Raw genomic sequence first — 6716 nt, 5'->3', positions numbered from 1 at the left:
ATCTACACTACCTGAGGATGATTTCATATAAATATCTCTAATTATGGTTTTGAAGTACTTGAGAAGGAGATTTTTAAAAATTTCCCTTTATATCATTATGAAAAAGTTTGATCGACCATTTTGGCCCCACCCTACCCCCGGGGGTCATGATTTGAAAAAAACTTGAATCTACACTACCTGAGATGATTCCACATTAGTTTTATCTTTCCTGTCCTAATGGTTCTTGAGAAGAAGATTTTTTAAAGATTTTTCCTATATATTCCTATGTAAAACTTGGGTTGGCCATTTTGGCCCCACCCTTGCCCTGGGGGTCATGATTTGAACAAACTTGAATCTACACTACCTGAGGATGATTCCACACAAGTTCAATCTTTCCTGGCCCAGTGGTTCTTGAGAAGAAGATTTTTTTTAAATGCCATTAATTTTTCTCTAATTCATAATTATCTCCCCTTGGAAAAGGGCGTGGCCCTTCATTTGCACAAACTTGAATCCCTTTCACCAAAGGATACTTTGTGTCAAGTTTGGTTGAAATTGGCCCAGTGGTTCTTGAGAAGAAGATGGAAATGTGAAAAGTTTACAACAACAACGACGACGACTACGACAGACAACGGACAAATTTTGATCAGAAAAGCTCACTTGAGCCTTCGGCTCAGGTGAGCTACAAAACTAAGAAATACATCGTGAAACATGGCCCAAGTTGTTTCTTTCAACATTTTGGACAAAACTATGTTTGTATCATCTGTCCTTATATCAAGTTTTGATTGAACAATTCAGTGATGACATTTTATGAAATAAAGGATTGCCTGTTGTCACTTTCATTAAAAATTGCCAGTAGCTTAGATTCGCCGACTGGAAATACCACCATACTCACGTTTATGCTTTTTCATGGCTATTTATAGAAAATTGAAGTAGATTTATAATAATTTAATGCACGATACTTAATTAAACTTCCAAATGAAATCTAAATATATTGTTTACGGACATCGTCTTGTATATAGTGGGTTGTTAGTTGGGAAAATAAGTGTACCCGTTTCATGGTTTATTTTCAAAATTTATTAACTTATAAGTACAGATAGGCGTGTCATTATATGACAATCAGCTTCTACAGATAGCTCAAAACGTCCCATCTTATATGTGAATTTTATTACTTTAATGTGCTTCTTGTATTTTTTTAAATTCAGGTCCAATTGGTATTTGCTCAAGTTTCCTAGAACCACAGGAGCTGTTTTGGACTGCTTTGAAACCGCTTTCCACTGCTAAGCAGTTTCAAAACTTTCTTTCAAATAGGATCTGGATGATAAATTACCCAAATCTGCTTTGAGTCAATTTTCGTTATTGCCAATGGCTTTGTGAGAAAATGAATAAAATTTGAAATAGATTAACGACGACAAACAGACAAGCAAATAGCTATAAAGACAAACAAACTAATATTAAATATTGTTAATCAGAAAGATCCGTTTGAGATTCACGCCACAAAAGTTTAGACAAGGATTATAATTTTCACACTTTGTTAATATACGTGAAGACATTATAAAATATTATACAGCAATACATATTTCGGAGATAGGCTAGCTGACATGTACCTGCCAAATACAACGACCTTCATCTTTTCCTTTTCCAAAATTTTTCGGCTTTCTGAAAACCAACTCTTCGTATCCCTGCATTCTGTAAAAATATCTCGAATATTTTCTGGTGCACCTGTTGAAATGCATGGGTCAATATAATATACATTTGGAAAGAAAAACAATTGTGTGACTGATACAATTATAACAGTTATTCATTTTCAAACTTAAGAATGTTAGGAAGATGGAAATTCAGCTTCACGTTTTGTGCAAAAGTAAGATCATATTCATCTTAATAATTTAGGATATTTAAGCAAAGTACAACAAAAAAGAATATCTTAGATATTGTATTATGTCAAGTGTACGTGTCCATTAAAATTGCCCATAAAAACAAGGAGTTTTCAAAAGCAATGTTATGAAGAGGAATTTAACAATAATTTGTACTGTGTAACATCAATGTAGATTCTACAATGGGTAATTAATCAATTAAGCTAGTCGAGCTTTCTTTTAAAACATACTAGCAGAAAAAAGAAAATGTGCATTGTACAATTTAGTAACTAATTTCTATATTCATTGATTATTTTGATACAAGAAGCCTACAAAACTCATAGATCAACTGAGTATCAACTTTCCAGCAATTGAATTTGGTTCGTGATTTATACTAGCAGCCAGGAAATTCACAATTTTGAAAAAAGGAACTTTTTTTTATCATATTAATGCACTAATCATGTTTACTTTGGTTTCTCAATATATAAGGTAACAAAGAGAAATGCATTTCCAATTGATAACCACCAGCTGTGCACCCCCCCCCCTACAGGAACCACTGACCCTAAGGCAACATATTACAGTATTGAGGAGATTATATCATAAATTTACATCAAAAATGGTTAATTAAAACGAAAAAGCAGATTTTAAAGCATTATTTTTTTTTCAAAATAAGTACCCCCTCCGCAAAATTTGACCATGTTGGAAGAGGTACCTTTCTTCATCATCAATATACATGTAATCTTAAAAAAACTTCTATGACGTTGTTATTAGTCTACGGATATTTTACCGATTCAACCAGCACTTGTTGGATATTTAAAGATCCAACTGGCCATCAGCTGGATGTTCAAAATATCCAACCGACAGACAGTTGGATATTCAAAATATCCAACTGCCTATCGGTTGGATATTTAAATACCCAACGGAGGTGCAGAAAACATAAAACAATGAACAAAAGATATAAAACAATTTTAAAATGTATTTCCAATGCGTATGAAAAATAATTACTCCAAATTTGCCACACTATTAGAATTAATTTCCAGTGCACACGGAATTACCCTTATTGTGTTTCAAATGCACTTCCGATGCTCAGAGAAATAACAATTCCTCCGAATTTTGCACACTTTTAGGAATGTTTTCGGTCTTAGGTCTTGAAAGCATCACTTTTTAACACAAATATACATTTTCACCTCTGTTTCATTCTTTTCCGGCGTACTTCCCAAAAGAACTTGAATAATTGACAGCCCATCTATTTTTCGACACCATTTTCATAGAAGATCTTGATATGGAATTTTTTTCAGCAGGTTCAGCATAACACCACCAATCTTTTTATCTGTTTAAGCACTATTACAAGTATTGTCCGAATTGAACTCCATAAGAATTCAACGCTTTTCCTCAACAAACCATCATGAAATGTAATGACAAAATCCCAACCTTTTATAAAAATCCTGTAGTTTTCTTCAGCTTTCAGCTCAAAAGTATCCATAACACTATCTGAACCTCTCTAATTTACATTGGATTTAAAAATAGTCTTCGACTGATTTCATGACTGTTCAGTACAATGAAAAGGGTTAAAATGAAATCAGCACCATGTAGTTTCGTGCTCACTAGTCCATGAATAAAAGGGGTGTTCGATTAGGCCATTGTTTTGTGTCAGGGTTGGATATTTGAATGGGCTACATCCTATTGTACATGTATTAGAGCAATTTGGATATTTGAATGGGCGAATGTTTCTTTGGGGCCCAAAGAAGGGAATTTTTTTAAGTAAGATAAATAACTCGATAGTGTTGAATAGTTTATCTTGATCAATGTCTTATGTATTTTTGATTTTTACAAAAATACGCCTCTGATCTGCATTTATACACTTTTGCATAATTATTTTCCAAGTTTTGATATTACATATCAAAACTTGGAAAATAATTGTGCAAAAATGTATAAATGCAGATCAGAGGCGTTAACACATTACTATTATTATTAGACAATGGATCGGAAAAATGAATATTGCGGTAAAAAAAAAACATATAAATCCCTTCTTATTATTTATTTATTTATATATATATTTATTTATTTATTAAGTTTAATTTATTTATCTATTGGGTATGAATACACCCTGGCTTACCGCAATTTTTTTCTAGTAGCCCTGACTAATTAAAAAGATAAAACCGAGGGTTTCCGATATACACGATAAACGCAAAACACGATACACGATAGAACCTGATAAACAATCTACACGATAAACACAAAACCTGATAAACGGAAAACACGAAACGATAGGATACACGCACAGTACGATAAGATACACGTACGATACGATAGGATACACACACGATAGGACACGATAGAATTGTAAAGAACAACGATGCGGGTACTGTATCTTTAATTATGAAAGAATTACAAGCAAATTAAATTTTGTCCTTTGGACACCTTTGGTCAGTATCCTTAAATTTACGACTTGAAACATTATGGATTTGCAGTAGGATGGATCTCTTTGATTGACTGTGTTTTACCAAATGTCCCTTTCAAGATTTTTTCACACAAACAAAGGCAACACCATTTGCATGTGGGGAGCTGCAATTTTTGTCCTATAATCGGCACTCAGGGCTATTGAACAGGGAGGGATATATTTCTTGCCATCAGCTACTAACACACGGGATCTCAGTTTAAGCGATCTCATAAAAAAACAGTATCTTCGTCCCACATTGGGATTAATGTGAATGTATAGAAAATACGTCAAGTTTAAGTTACTAAAACCGTAAGTCTTGGCCATGAAAAAAGTTATTTATAACCATCAAAGGATATGTTCTTGATTTTAGTTTACGGCTGCAAAGGACAAAAAAATGAATATATGTTTTACGCCAAAAAAAATGATACAATCTTTTAAATATCGCTTCAAATTAAAGCGTGTATGTATACTGGGAAAACTTATTTTCAAATCGTCCGTCTGCTTCGGTAATTAATTTTTTTCTTCTAAAACTTAAGACCTTGGGTGGCATAGGTTAGGGTAACTTTCGTGCCCATCGCCCCAACCTTTGCCACCCTAGTTCTCATATATATACATGTGTATGCGCATTTTATTTATTAATGTACTTTTTTTTAATTGCCTACCAGAAATAGCATCATCCACTCTTGAAAGGAGGTTCCCAACACTATCAAAGATATCCAATGCACATTGTTTTGCCTCTTCAAACTTGCGATATCCAGCAGAGGTATCGACAAATGACTGAAATAATAAAGCAACAACACCTACATTAAGATGAAAAACTACATTTACAACATATAAAGAATACGATACTATTTTAAAGATTTTATTTCCAAAAAAATTCATTAAAAAAGCAATATATCTAGGTTTGTCAACTACAAAAATTTTTGTTATCCTAAACCAGTGTGGTGTTCCATTAAATAAAAACTCAATTGTTTTGTCATTATTTGTAATAAGGGCATGGACATAGTTTCAGATGAAAATTTCAAATTTATTTTCCAATTTTGTACATGTACTCAATAATAATAAGGTATTTATATCAAAAAATTGAATATCAGTTATCGAGATTCAAAACAGTATTACAGCTTCTAACCTACCTCAAATTATTTAAATCTATACAAAAATCTGAAAAATTATGTTGTATATATTTTTTTAGCAAATTCGCGAGCTAATTGCATTTGCAAAAATATTTTTCTTAAAAAAAATACCAATAAGCAAAGTAAACAAAGCAGTGGTCATTCGCAAAATTTTGAAACGTAAAAATTAATCAACAGCATTTTGACCCGAATTCGCAAAATAAAATCGACGTAAAAATTTGCAAATTTACGGTAAATATACTGAAAGGAAAAAGAAACGCATAAGAACATGATATGCAAAAAGTTGTTGAATATGTGGCCGAACGATGGCGCGTAACAACGTCACATCAAGATAGAACTTTCATCATGCCACCTCGGTTATTGTCTAGGCATTATCACTGAAACTGATATTCATACAGCAGACAATCATACTCATTTTTTCACCCTTAAGTTGACAGAAAAACTCTGCTCTAATATGGGCCGCGAACGTGGCAACTTAATGTCGATTTTATTCTTACGCGCACGATCTTTAATTAAAGTAACATATTTATATATCAAATACATCAGAAACAGGGTTTTAAAGGCAAAATATTAAATAAATTCCCTTAGATGATGCCTAAACAACCTTGTCTAGTGTTTAGTATTTCAGACTCTGTAATGCAACGTCAGTCTATTTTTTGACAAAATCAGGTCTTTTGAGCTTCAGAAAATTCTAGCTCACTGATAATTCTAATATCTGAGGGAAATGAGATTATTGTTATGTGAAATAAGAGAATGTGTACATCTTTGTTTGACAATAATACATCTTAATAACCATGTAAATAGTGAGATATTATACAATCATTTTATTGGTTTTATTGATATGTCAGTTGTCGTCACAAAATTAAAATAAAGAATGTCATTCTGTGTCAACAATTTCGACCTCGACCACCCCCCCCCCCCCCCCCCCACCCCCCAAAGGAGAGAATCTATAAAACACAAGACCTTTCTCTCCAAATATAACTGTTATACATGTAGTATAATAAACCGTATCTTAACGATAATTGAAAGATAGAATGCAATATTTTACCTCATCCGAAGAATCTTCAGAGTCACTTTGTTGTGCTATGTCTCTTTCTTTTATTGAATGCAATTCGATTTTCTTCCACTCTATAATGACATTGTCAACATACTTAAACAATTCAAAATGATTTAATACAATAACATTTAAAATAAGATTCTTTACCCTTTTCTTCGGTATAAATTATGAAGCATACATGGAATTTTAAAAAGAAAGTATAAAAAAAACCATACTATTGAATAACTACAGGTATATTTGTGTATCATATTTATGGA

The 6716-nt window shown here is 32.5% G+C and overlaps 1 long non-coding RNA gene across 1 annotated transcript; it reads right to left on the bottom strand.

Moving 5' to 3' along the window:
• Nucleotides 1–1589: 1589 nt before the first annotated feature.
• On the bottom strand, nucleotides 1590–6490 carry LOC134268195 (uncharacterized). Its single transcript, XR_009992315.1, has 3 exons — nucleotides 6451–6490; nucleotides 4932–5046; nucleotides 1590–1698 (listed from the first exon to the last, which is right to left on the bottom strand). It is a non-coding gene; the product is annotated as an uncharacterized LOC134268195 (long non-coding RNA).
• Nucleotides 6491–6716: the final 226 nt, after the last annotated feature.

This window comes from Saccostrea cucullata, unplaced genomic scaffold (genome assembly GCF_032062105.1).
Source record: "Saccostrea cucullata isolate Sc308-1 unplaced genomic scaffold, CSIRO_AGI_Scuc_v1 ctg1252, whole genome shotgun sequence".
NCBI lineage: Eukaryota > Metazoa > Mollusca > Bivalvia > Ostreida > Ostreidae > Saccostrea > Saccostrea cuccullata.
This window is presented reverse-complemented; position numbering and strand designations above follow the sequence as displayed.